The following is a 13,952-nucleotide window of genomic DNA, read 5'->3' on the forward strand; positions in this document are numbered from 1 at the left end:
GCAAAGAGCCAGAACATTAGAAAAGAGATTGTTATGGATGTAAGCACTTTAGGTGCCTTCAGTACTTTAACCACTTTTCAACATCCTCGCAATTCTCAATGATGGAGCTCCAAGGATGGGGCTCTTCCCAATTGTCCCTCTTAATCAGCTTGGGAAATGTTTCTCCACATTAGGGATAAATATCTTCCAGTCCTAACTGATACCTGGGTCACACTCTTGGTGTTCAATCCCAATACTATAAAACAGCCACTGTCTCAGAGTACTAAAACCGTTCAACTAGTGGGGATCTTTAATGAACTTCAAGAGGTTCCTCTCTCTGAACCTACTCCCTTTTGTTTAGGCCCTTTGAGAGATAGACATTCTTTTCTCCTTAGTTCCTCTGCCTCTATCTATTTCTTAGGTGGAGGCTTCCTAGAGAAGTATCATGCCAAAATTTCTCCCCAAAGGGGGAAATAATTCTAGATATTAACAAATAGTCATCGAAGTAACCAATCAGGTGAATTAAATGACTCTTTGACATCTTTTATTTCTTCTGTCTCTGATGGTACTAGAGCTGATTCTGGAAACACTGATCATTTGTCCCTATTGATACAGCTACCACTTTCCCTATGGGCTAAATCTCCAACTGACATTCATAAATTTCACAGCTCACCTCCCATCAAGATTCTAATAGATCCTTTAAAACCTCTTTCCAGAATCCTTTCTAGGCATAAAGCCCTTAAAGAAGATTGCAAGGCTCAGGCCTCATTATCCCTTGTACCAGTCCCTGTAACACTCCTGTCTTTTACTGGTGAGAAAACTTAAGGGCTGAGGGTGGAGGTTTGTCCAGGACCTCTGTACAATAAACAACATTGTTATCTCTCAACACTGTGTTGTTCCTAACCCTCATATGTTACCAACATCCATTCCCAATGGAAGTAAGTTCTTTACTGTAATTGATTTATTCAGTGCATTCTTTAGTATTCCAGTTGATGAAGCTATCCAATACCTTTTTGCCTTCACTTGGGAAGAAAAACAGTTCACCTGAGTAGCAATGCCTCAAGGTTTTACTGAGAGTCCTGCTTATTTCTCACAATACTGAAGGTTGATCCAGATGATATAAAGTTCCCTAGAGGTTCTACTTTGTTGCAGTATGTGGATGATTTGCTTCTTTGTTCTCCTTCTCAAGCCTCTTCACAGGAACACAACAACCCCTTGCTAATACTTTTAGCCTTAAAGGGGCATAGGGTTGCCAAAGAAAAATTGCAGTTTTCCCAAACCCAGGTTTGATATTTAAGGCATCTGATATCAGATAGGGCTACACGAAGATCCAGATAAACTTAGGATATCTTAAATTTCCCCAAACCCAAAACCCAAAGTGTCAACTGTGAGGTTTTTCTCAAACTAGTTGATTATTGCAGAAATTGGACTCCAAAATTCTCTCTTATAGTCAAACCTCTATATGTTTTAATCAACAATAACAACACCAGTCCAATTTTGTGGGAAAAACCGTTATGACCCAGCCTTCCAGACCTAAAGGCAAGTTTGATGAACTCACTTGCCCTTGGGCACCCCAATTAGCAGCTTCCCTTTTCCCTTTTTTTGTGGAAAAGGAAGGGAACTCATCCCAAAATATATGGAGCACCATTGACCCACAGGGTATTATAGCCAGCAACTGGATCCTGGGGCACGAGGATGCCCCCCCTTGTCTTGGGCCATTTTAGCCACTGCTGTTCTGGCTAAGGCCACTAAGAAAATCATAGGATTCCTTTAACCACTTTTGTTCCTCATGCAGTAGAAGCTCTCCTGGATTTCTCATCAAGCTTAACATTAATCAATCAACCACCTCACCTTCTGTGAAGTCATTTTGTTAATTGCCCCTCATATAGCTCTTTTACACTGTAATAACCTGAACCCTGCTATTCTCCTCCCTTCTGTCACTGATGAAGTCCCTCATGACTGCTTAATGTTGGTGGATCACCTCCTGTCTCCTTGTGAGGCTCTACAGGAAGCTTCTCTGGGTGACACTGATTTCTCATGGTTGACTGTTGGTTCTTGTTTAAAAGGCGACAATGGCAAATTTTGTGCCGGGCATGCTATTGTAACTACAATACTTTTGAATTGTTGAGGCAGAATTTTTACCATGGCTACTTTGGCCCAACAGGCTGAATTTTTTGCTCTAACACAGGCTTGTACTTTACTCAAGGAGAAAACTGCCAATAGTTATACTGATAGCAGATATGTTTTTGGAGTGGCTCATGATTTTGGAATGTTGTGGAAGCAATATGGCCTTCTTACTTCTAGCAGAACTAAACTTAAAAATGGCCCCTCTGTTCAGGAATCATTGGATACAATACTTTTACCTGCTGCTTTAACTATTATTAAGATTCCAGGGCATTCTAAACTTGACTCTCTGAAAGCTAAGGAAAAACACCTTGCTGACATTTCCTCAGGGGATGCAATCCTTAAAGGGACCAACAGCAGCATAACCTCTGTCATGGTCCAAAGTGGTATTTCCCTAAATGATAACTTAGCAAAACTGGCTGGAGGACAGGAATAAAGATTCAGACATAGAGAATGGACTTGACACGGGGAGGGGACGGGTAAGCTGGGACGAAGTGAGAGAGTGACATGGACATATATACACTACCAAATGTAAAATAGATAGCTAGTGGGAAGCAGCCACATAGCACAGGGAGATCAGCTCGGTGCTTTATGACCACCTAGAGGGGTGGGATAGGGAGGGTGGGAGGGAGGGAGATGCAAGAGAGAGGGGATATGGGGATATATGTATATGTATAGCTGATTCACTTTGTTATAAAGCAGAAAATAACACAACATTGTAAAGCAATTCTACTCCAATAAAGATGTTAAAAGAAAAAAGAAAGAAAAACTAGCTGGAAAAGTCTAACAATTGGCCTCAGAAGAAGAAAACAAGATGTGAAATTCAACAATTGTTGGTTTGATAAAAAGAGAAGGCTCTGGTTTGGACCAAATAACTACCCAGTCCCACCTGAGACTAAAATTTCCACTCCTCACCACTGTACATGCATTAAACCATTTGTCTACTGACAAAATGATATCTCTCATGAATCGATATTGGTGGGGAAATATTACAAGGCTGCAGAAAGTACCTACTTCACTTGCCCACTTGTTTGAGGTATAACCCAGGGAAGCTTGTTCATCCTGCTTGTGGACATTTTAAATTGCCTAGTGGACAATTTGAGGTCTAGCAAATGGATTTCATACAACTTCTTCTGTCTAATGGATATAAATATGCTATCATCATGGTCTGTATGTTTTCACATTGGACTAAAGCCTTTCCTTGCAGACAGGCTACTGCTTCTTCTGTGGCTAAAGTCCTTTTGGAAAACATTATCCTCCTCTCAAACTTCACAGTGATTGAGGAACTCATTTACTGGCCAGGTGCTTTGAAAAGTCTGTGCTGTTTGGCTTGTTTTACTGCACTTTCACTGTGCTTACCACCCTCAATCCTCTGGTTTAGTTGAGTGCACTAATAGCATTATTAAGACTCAATTAGTAAAATTTGTAGTGGCCCTCCAAATACCTTGACCAAAAACACTGCAATTGGTCCTTTTAAATCTCAGCTCCATCCCTTTTGGAACTCATAATCTCTCACCCTTTGAGATGATCACAGGATGTCCAATTCACTTGGCTCCTTCTCTTTTGTCCCACAACTGATAAAAAAAGAGAATCCAATTTTGCAAAGGTCTAATTGCTTCTACTAAAAATAACCATGTTTTGGTAGACCAATCTTTTCACAGTGTGCTCTCAAAATACAAAAACCTTAAGCATCATATCTTGCAATCTGAAGATTTTGTGTATTGGAAAAAGACATCTCCAGAAGAACTCTCTTCAACCTTGCTGGAAAGGCTCCCATCAGATACTGCTAATCAACCCTTGTACCACCAAACTCCAAGGCATAGACTCTTGGATTCACTTGACACACACAAGGAAATCACCAAATCCTTACTGGACCTGCACATCATCTGGTGGCCTGAAAGTAAGGACTCCCTGGAATTGAAGCAGATAGCATCTGGTGAGACAGCTTTCCCAGGATATCTGGACCAGGACTGTTACAAGTTTGTCAACAGCCTTTAAAACTGATATAATGCTTCTGATGATAACCAATGTCTGTGATCTTAAATATATATGGACTTTAGATTAGAAGTGCCTGAGAGTTCTCCTTCCTAGCCCTCCATGTTACTTGAGTATGACCTCAATAGGTTTTTAATCTGTGTGCTGTGAGACACAACACCCAGTAAAAAAACTTTTTTTTTTTGGTCCATTGAGGGACAAAAATGTCCTGAACCTGGAAAATCTGACTCTTGATCAGCAACATTTTCAGAGGTAGATCTTGATCAAAGGGGAAAATGTAAACAATTAGCAAACAGAAACGTCTTAATAGAGTTGGGAGACCAGAGGGTGTGCTTTCACACCCTCTGATAATAACAAAGCACAACAGGAAGAAGAAAGACTCCTTTCCTGGCAAGGACTCAGCCAATGAAAACCATGGACTGTTTGTTTGCCCCAGTCTTCCCAACTTCCTTTTCCCTTCTATAAAATTGTTCTCCTTCCCTTGCCATATGGAAACTTGCCCATGGCTCACCACAGTTGCAGACCCCAAATTGCAATTCCCTGCTGATCCTGAATAAACCCATCTTTCCTGGAGAAATATCTGGTTGTCTACTTGTTTTAGGTCAACAGACACATTTTGCAATTTGTAAGTCACAGTTGACTTAGGTAAAATAATTTCCTTCAAAGGCACAGAGCTAATAAGTAGTACAGCAGGGATGTTGACATAAAAAACTGAACATTAGTTGCCTCAAGTCTCAGAGACCTTTCATATTTATTAGGGAAGTAATGGTAGCTGTTGTAACAAAAAGTCCCAAATCTCAATGGCTTAATACCTAAAACAGTATTAATTGCTCAACTCTGAGCAATAAGTCTGTGGTTGTTGGGTGGTTGCTGAATAATCTGCTCCATGCGGTCCTTCAAGAGCTGTTTTCCTTCTATTTCATGCTGCTACCACCTTCAAAGTGTGGCCACCAATGTCACCCCAGAAGGAAAGATAATAAAGTGGAGATTTATATGGGCCAGGCTAGAGGTGGTGCACATCACTTCTACCCTCATTCCCTTCATTTTAGTTCAGTCATATGGCTCCAGACTAATTCCCAGGGGGCTCAGAAATATAGTTAAACTGTGTTCCCAAGGGAAAAATAAGATTTTTGGGAACACATATATGGCGAATTGTTTCATTATTTATGCTCAATAAGACACTGTGTTGCAAGTATAGCAGGCACTTTAATATGTATTTTCAGACTCAATATATGAATGGAAGAATGCATGAATGAATGATGGCTCAACCCCACAGTAACAACAAGCTAGTTATAAAATCCCCAGAAAATCAAAGCTGGATTCATTGGAGCCATTAAAGTTAATGTTGGTTTATGTAAATCAGAGTGAAAGTGTGAATTAATGAGACTAGAGGGCTGGGAACAGTAATTGGCATATAGTAACTTATATGTGTTAGCTGTTATAATGACTCACCAATGGGTTTCCCCTGGTGGTCTTCAGTGAGACACCTCCAATCTCCACTGGATCTGGTCTGTTCTTTCTGTTCTTCCTTTATCAAATTCTGGAGTTTTTAGTAATAATTGGTATTTTCTCAGTGGAGAGGAGGTGTTCCCTTAAACATTTGGGAAGCTCTGAATCAGTGATGATATTCTTAGTCAGAAAGAGATCTTGGCTTTTTAATTGATGTTTAGCAAATTTGCAAGTAGAGATCCATTGACACGCTTATTTATGTCACTCTTCGAGGCCATGAAAATTAATAAATTTTGCTAACAATGGCACAACTTACTAAGTGATGAAATTTTTTTTTCTACAAAATTCTCTGTGGTTTATGGGGGAAGCCATTTTATCTTCAGAAGCACTTGTTCTTACTAGGCTGTGTCCTCACTGTGGGATGTCTTACTTACCAGTCCCTCTATTTAGCAAATTATCCCTCTCTCTTGGTGTTGATGTTTTCCAGCCAGGACAAAGAGATATGAGTTTAGGGGTCTTGGGAAAAAGGGCTGAAATGCAATTAGCTTTCCTGTGGAGATTGCATGATGAATGTGAAGCAGGGTCTGAGATGCAGAAATAGAGAAAGAACCTGAGAGAATGAGGTTTCATGGAGGGGGTCACATTTGAAATAGGAATGATGGTCATTCCTGCCAGAGGGACTCTGCTATGTGGGCACAGTGTATCCAGCAATGAGGTCTGGGTTGGAAGAAACAGGAGATACCTCTTGGTCAGAGAGATCATCTGATGGCCTTGTCAAGGAGTTTGGACTTGGCTCTGTGGACAGTGGGAACCACTGAAGGTGTTTGAGCAGTAGAGTGAATGACCAGAGCTATGCCCTGAGAAGCATAATCTAGCAGTTTGAGGAACCTGGATTTGAGCAAAACAGTGATGCGAGTGTGGCAGTGGTCCAGTGAGACAACGGGAAGTTGCACTAGTTGGCACAGTAGGTGGAATGAGGCCAAGAAGCTAAATGCCAGACCCAGGACCAGCTCTTTCTCTGCAGCATACCACACAACACCACCCCCAAAGACTCAGTGTAGGGCAGTGGTTCTCAGTCTTGAGTGTGTACCTGAACCAGCTGGAGGGCTGTTAAACTCAGATTTCTGGGTCCTACTCCAGAGTTTCTGATTCAGAAGATCTGGGGTCAGGGCTGAGAGCTTATATTTATATCAGGTTCCAAGGGAATGCTGGGTTGTTGGTCTGGGGCACAATTTGAGAACCACTGGGAAACAGATCAGCTTTGCTGAGAACCTGAATAGTCTCACAGAGATGCAGTACCAAGCTCAGTTCTTTGCACACATGCACATTTGTCTACTCAGGTATGGTCACATGGCAAAGTGCCCTGAATGGAAGCCTGTAGCTCCTAAAATGTTGTCCCATTCCTCTGGGTCTCCCAGGCTTTTCAATTCAGTCTCCACAAAAAGGTAACTGACCTGTCTTTGGATTGGCTTAGAACCAGTAGGTAGCAGAGCCTCTGAGATGGAGACATGGCGAGGGGCTGAAGAAATAGTGACTGCACAGGGAGAGAGGTTGCTAATGGGGAAAAATGGTGGTATTAAGGACTGATTTTGCTGATTTGTTACAAGCTCCTAAGATTCAGGCCCTGTGGAGTGGGGTGAGGTGAAGGTGGAGGGGAGTAGGGAGGAATGAGGAAAAAGAATGGATTCAGCAAGAAGAGGAAACCAAGAAGAAGGGGAGCATGAGGATGAAGAAAGGAAAAGGAGAAAGTCAGAGAGAGATGAAAGGGAAAGAGAAAGCTGAGGTCTTGACTGGCTGTAGCCTTGTTCACACCAAGTTTGAATTTTCAAATTCTAGTGTCACTTCTCTCCATAACCACAACACTATTAAAACAAGGGTGGCTACTATTTCTTGCGATGTGCTGGGGACTTTATATCTTTTCTTCATCAAAATCTTATACAACCCTGCAAGGTAGGTTTTATTGCCTGCATTTTAATGATGGGGAAACTGAAGCTCAGAGAGGTTAAACTCTGGATTAACTGCTCCCTGCCCTGTGCACTTTCCCTCCTGTCTCACCCTCACTTGCAGGACACTAGGTCCAGAGGGAGGGTGAGGATTGCCAAGCAGCACCATGGACAGCAGCTCTGAGCCGTGAGGTAGGGTGAGAGGTAGTTGCCTGGAAGTGGTGGGCAAGACAAGCTAATGCAGAGCTACTTGTTCATACCACACCTGGTTTGGTCAGGATTAGGGTCCTTCAGTTCAGAGCCTGGAGGTGACACCCTTGATCACTCAGCCATGCCCTCCTTACCACTCAGCTGTTTTTGTTGCTGTAGTTTTTTTAACTTTATGGTTTAGTATCATTTCTGTCTCAGCAGAGGACCCCACTTCTCGTTTCACAAGCTGTAGGCTCCCATGATATCCTTCATCTCTACCTACAAAAGAATGCTTCTTGGGCTCTTCCTTTTTATTTTTTTTAATTTAAATTGAAGCATAGTTGATTTACAATGTTGTGTTAGTTTCAGGTGTACAGGAAAGTGATTCAGTTATACATATATCTATATATTCTTTTCCATTATGGTTTATTACAGGATATTAAATCTAGTTCCCTTGTTGTTTATCTATATTTTTGGGGGCTCTTTCTAACCTGCCTTTCTATTAACTGTTGCTATTTCCTGAGGCCCCGTCCTCTGCTGAGATGGACATGAAGATGCATTGCCCAGATCTTCCTTCAGGAAAGGATTTGTTGCCCAAACTTCTGAGTGCTTTTGGCATAAAGTCTTCAGCTGTCTTCAGGGATTCCCTCAGCCACAGGGTCACCTTGGCTGGGGTAGCAAGCAGCCAGTGGCTGAATGAGGCAGAGGTGTCAGGGTTCACCTGTGAGTGCTCCACAGTGTGCATGACTGCCTGACATCTCCCCTGCCCACTCCTGCTTTCATTCCCTTCTTTCCACGGATGTGGATTCCAAAAGCAACCCTCTGGTGAACATCCTGCCCAGACTCCATCTCAGAGTTGACTTCCTGGGCAACCCAAACTGCGATGTCCATCAATTACTTGGACCTCCCTCACTCCTTTATCTCAATCCTGTTTATTTTAGAGAATCTGAACACAAGTGCCATCTTGTTTTCCTGCCATTTGTCTTACCTTCTCTGATGACACTTATATTTTATTTTTTCTGCTATTAGGAAAAGGTGCTGGCAAGTCTCTTGGGTGGTTTCTGAGAGATGGTAACACAAAGCCAGTCCTTTTGCTTCTAGGGTGTTATCTGACAGATATTTTTACATGTGTGAGATGACATCGGAGCATGGTGATTGCCAGAACACAGTTGGAAATAGCAAAGCAAGGGATACAGGCTGAACGTTCACCAAAAGGGACATGTCTACACAAACCATATTAATACATGACCACAGCACACCTCTAAAAAGAATGAGAAGGCTCTCCTTCTGATTTGAAGTGATCTCCAATATATATTGTTAAACAAAAAAGTCAAGGTACAGACCAGAGTGTGCAGTCTACTGCCATTTATGTGAGAATATGTTTAAGTATATGCTGTGTAGCTAGAAAATGCATCTAGGCTTATGAACAAGAAACTGACAACTGGCTACCTGTGGGGCATGGAGCTGGGAAACCTGGAGGACAGTGGTGGGAAGGAAGATTTTTTTCATGGTTTCCTCTTTGTATTATGTGGATTTTGAATTACGTGGACTTTGTACTATGTGGTTTATCAGCTTGTTCAAGAAATAAGTTTAACACAGCCATAATAAGCCATAGAGGCAATTATACCTTTTCTTGGAGAATGGCAGGGAATGAATGCTTCTAGTTGCTTGGGGCTGCTAGGAGGGATGCTGGCATGCATTTTGTGGATGGCGGATATCTGAGTGAGCTCTGACACAGTGGAGCTTTGGAGGAGAATGGCTGGGAGGGTAGGTGAGGCGTCTAGACCCAGATCTGCTGGGACTGAACTTGGCATGGAAGCAAGGGATTGTCAGGTGCACGCCCCTCCCTCAGAGGGTCGTGCTGACCTAGACACACAGCTTTGTTGTCATGCAGCTGCTATGCTAGATCAACAGCCCAGAACTGAGTCTTCCCAGTGCACCTCAGGGGGGCCAGTCCTCTCTGCAGCAGACCCTGCCCGCAGGGATCCTCCTGCCTTGCCCAGGAAGCACACTGTCTCCCTTTTGGTCTGAGTGAGCCATTGGGGCTCCTGGATGATTGAGGAAGTGTGGGCGAAGCTGGCCAAGGGTGTGAAACTGGACCTCTTGCTGAGTTGGCTGTTAGTGGTTTGGGACAACATGTACACACTTCATGCCCGTGGCTGCCAGAGCTGTATTTGTAACCAGAGCCCTCTCTTCTGAGCTTTAGAGTCTACATCCAATTGTGTCTATGACGCCTTCGTGTGGACACCTCACAGAAGCCACGTCATCAACGTGCCCTGAACTAAACTTATCCTCTCCCCACTTCACCCTCCCCTATCCCCTCAGCTCACAGTCTGTCTTGGTAACGGCCAGAAACCGAAGTGTCATTCCTGACACCTTTTTCCATCACCAATCCTATATTTTTCTAAACTGCAAGTCACACCTCTGCCCTGAGCTATTCTGGAGCTGTATTGCCTGTGGGACAAATTCCAAGCCCCTTAGCATGTTTTGCAAGTCCCTGCGGCCTGGCCTCACCTGTCTCTCTCACCCCGTCTCCAACACCTGCCCCTCCATGCTTCCCTTCACTTCTTCTGTTTTTTTTCTTTAAACTTTTATTTTTTCTATCTTTTTAAAAATTAATTTTTATTGGAGTATAGCTGTTTTACAATGTTGTGTTACTTTCTGCTGTACAGCAAAGTGAATCAGCTATATGTATACTTATATCCCCTCTTTTTAAAATCTCCTTCCCATTTAGGTCCCCACAGAGCATTGAGTAGAGTTCTCTGTGCTGTACAGTAGGTTCTCGTCAGTTATCTATTTTATACATAGTAGTGTATATATGTCAATCCCAATCTGCCAGTTCATCCCACCCCTCCTTCTTCCCCAGTATCCTTATGCCTGTTTTCTATGTCTGCTTGAGTTCGCATCCACTCCCAACCTGGGCGGCTCCGGCTTGCTTTTAAACACTCAGCTCAGGGGCCACACCTCTGTGGGTCCTTCCCGACTTCCATTCTGGGGTTTGTGCCCCCTATCATGTGCCCCTACAGGGCCCCCTGCCACATGCCTCTGCATAGCACTGGTCACTCCGTGGGTCATTGTCAGCTTGCCACCCCTGGGAAGCTCTGGAGTGCAGGACGCACGGTTGGGTCATCTCTGAGTCTTCAGAGCCCACACTGTGCTGGACACCAGATGGGACTCAGCCAATGTCAAATGAATGAAGCATGTGACCCCTAACGTCCCAAGCTGTTGGGGAGGAGCCCAAGACCACGCAGCTGGCTGGTGATAAGCCTGAGTTAGACCCTCTCTCATGAGAGCCCAGGGCTCTGCACCCTGCAGGGTGGGCCTTGCTGTTGACTCACAGCTCATGAGGAAGAGGAAATACCCAGTAAAAGTACTTTATCGGGTTTCTATGGTCTATTTTTTTCCATTTCAAGTGGCTTTCTCTGAATTTCCCAAGCTTCAACTGCTATGAAATTGAGGAAGAAAGTAATATGAATTTACTGGGGTCCTTACCTTGAGACAGTTTCTTCTCTCGACTTCACATTAAAAATAACAAACCTCTAGTGTGGGGACCTAGAAGCCCATTTCCTGGCATGATAAATCCCATCGTATTTCTGGGACTGATTTCACCACTAATTAAGGATGTATTATAGCTGCCCTGCTCCCATCCACCTCTCTCGTACTGACAGGACTGGCCCTGGGAGAAAGCAAGTGAGAAACTGTCTAAAAATAAAGCAGATCTGCAAGCCCGTCCTCAAGAAAGTTGTAGTTTTCCCTTTGGACTTGAGTGGGACAGAAGGAATGCAGAGGCAGAAGCTTCTGAGGGATGCAGAGGGGAATAGAGCTCCCGTGACTGTCCTTCTCCAAAGCCATCTATCTGGCTTCTCCACTTGACTCCAGGCTCCTATATTCAAGGGTCACAGGCCCGAGCCCAAAAGGGAAGAGACAATCTGAAGAGATACCACATCTCTGCTGTTTCCTCCACCTCATCAGCTAAGGCCACATCTCCTCCTGGGTGGGGAGGGCCCCAACCAGCCTATGGTAATTGATGTCAGGATAGAGGTTCTGTCTTAGTTTGGGATGCCATCATAAAATACTATAGCCTGAGTAGTTTAAACAACAGAAATTTATTTCTCACAGTTCTGGAGGCTGGAAGTCTGAGATCAGGGTGCCAATACTGTCAGGTTCTGATGAAGGCTTTCTTCCTGGCTTGTGGATGGTTGCTTTCTTACTGTGTCCTTACGTGGCAAAGACAGAAAGGGAGAGAGTGAGTAAGGCCTCTGGTGTCTCTTATAAGGGCACTAAACCCTCATAAGGTCCCACCCTGATGTGAAATAAAATTCACATTTTATGGCAAGACAAGAAAAATCTAAACATAAAATATTTTTGTCTGTTGGCCTCCTCTCGCCCCCACTACTGTGCATTGTTATCTGCATTTTGCATCGACCAAATGTCCTCCATCGACAAAAATACCCGCTCAACCGTAAAGAGCGGCATTCTCCTAGCATCAACAGGACAACTCCTTAAAAGATAACATTCCTTCTTGATCTTGTAAGAGGCCATGATGACACTTAGATCTGGATTGTGTAAACTGTCAGTAATGAGTCATTTATTGTACAGCCCTCTGTCTCAAAAAACTAATATAACTGACTTCTAAAGGGTGGAACAGTATCCAGGGTGTACACAGTATAAAAAGCCTAAGGGGTTTCCCTGGTGGCGCAGCGGTTGAGAGTCCGCTTGCCGATGCAGGGGACACGGGTTCGTGCCCCGGTCTGGGAAGATCCCACGTGCCGCGGAGCGGCTGGGCCCGTGAGCCGTGGCCGCTGAGCCTGCGTGTCCAGAGCCTGTGCTCCGCAACGGGAGAGGCCACAACAGTGAGAGGCCCGCATACTGCAAAAACAAAACAAAACAAAACAAACAAACAAAAAAAAAGTGTAAGGTTTGTGCTCTTCCTTGTATGGAAATCACACCTTGATTAAAACAAAAACGTGAGAAAAAAGTCTTAAGTTACATTCCAAATACAAATAATTCATTACCGGAATGTCTTGTAGACTTTGGAAGATCTCTGGATGTCCAAAAGCCAAATGTGTATCTTGGGTTTCGCTGATGCTGAGCGGTCTCATTCCTGACAAAAGGCAATTATTTGCTCATAATCACAATGCTTAGTGATGAGGAAGCAATACCTTAAGCATTTCACACCCTAACATATTATTTTGGCTACATTACTGGTTCCGGTATGTTTTAGGAAATGGGGTTTGTGTTGACATGTAACACATAATGTCCAGTTTAAGTCTCATGTTTACTTCACAGGTTTCTTGTGTGCCCTGGAATTCAATAATGTATGTAAAGAATCCAGCCCTGGGCTGGCACAGGGCAGGTGCTCAGTAAATAACAGGGTTAATTTGTAACAGAAACCCACCGTCAGATGAGGGACCCTGAGGCTGGCTGGGAAGTGGGAGAGTTAGAGGTGAGAGCAGGCAGAGCAGGACATGCTTGGGGCTGGGCATTGGGGCCACGCTGGGCCACAGTTGGGACCTAGATATCAGCTCTGGGGGAAGCACCCATGTGGGACCAGTTGTGGGCCTGGTGGTGCCCAGCATGATCCAAATACAGGCTAGAGGGACCTTGGCCGGCAGTGAGTGTGAGTTCTGAGCCTGCTTGGGGGAGCTTTCTTAGCTGGATGGCTTGGTCAGTCATTTCTTCATTTCTTCTATTTTTAGTATATGTATTGGATGCCTGGGGTGGCTAGGCATCATTCTTGCAATTATGAGTGGGGTGGGGGATACAAAGAGGATAAGACTATTTGCCTCCAGGTTTGAGTGCTACTTACAGAAACAACAGCTACGGAGTACTTCTGTACCCCAGGCCCTGGGCTGAGGGCTTGAAGTGGATCTCATCGTAGCTTTATGACATCATAGAGGCTGTTATAGCTTCATTTGCAGAGGGGGAAACCAAAGCTCAGGGTGCCAACCACCTCCCCAAGTCAGAAAGTTTGACTGTAGAGTCTGCATTTTTATGGCCACTGTAGAAAAAAACATGCACAGCCAGAAAGAAAATTACGTGAAATTCTAATCTATAATGATGGTGCCTGTTAGCATTATAATATGAGATTTTAGAGAATTTTCCCATATAAATACACACGAATTCCAGACATGTGTCATGAAAGGGGTCAACTTTGCCTGTCCCAGAGAGGGGAGGGGCCAGATTTCCAGTCAATTGCCTTTCTGCAGACTCCTCCTCCAAGGTGTTTCTCCCCAGGGATCATTCCTCTTTGCCCTCCCTTTCCTGGGACAA

This window comes from Neophocaena asiaeorientalis, unplaced genomic scaffold (assembly GCF_003031525.2).
Source record: "Neophocaena asiaeorientalis asiaeorientalis breed wild unplaced genomic scaffold, Neophocaena_asiaeorientalis_V1.1 scaffold98, whole genome shotgun sequence".
Taxonomy (NCBI): domain Eukaryota; kingdom Metazoa; phylum Chordata; class Mammalia; order Artiodactyla; family Phocoenidae; genus Neophocaena; species Neophocaena asiaeorientalis.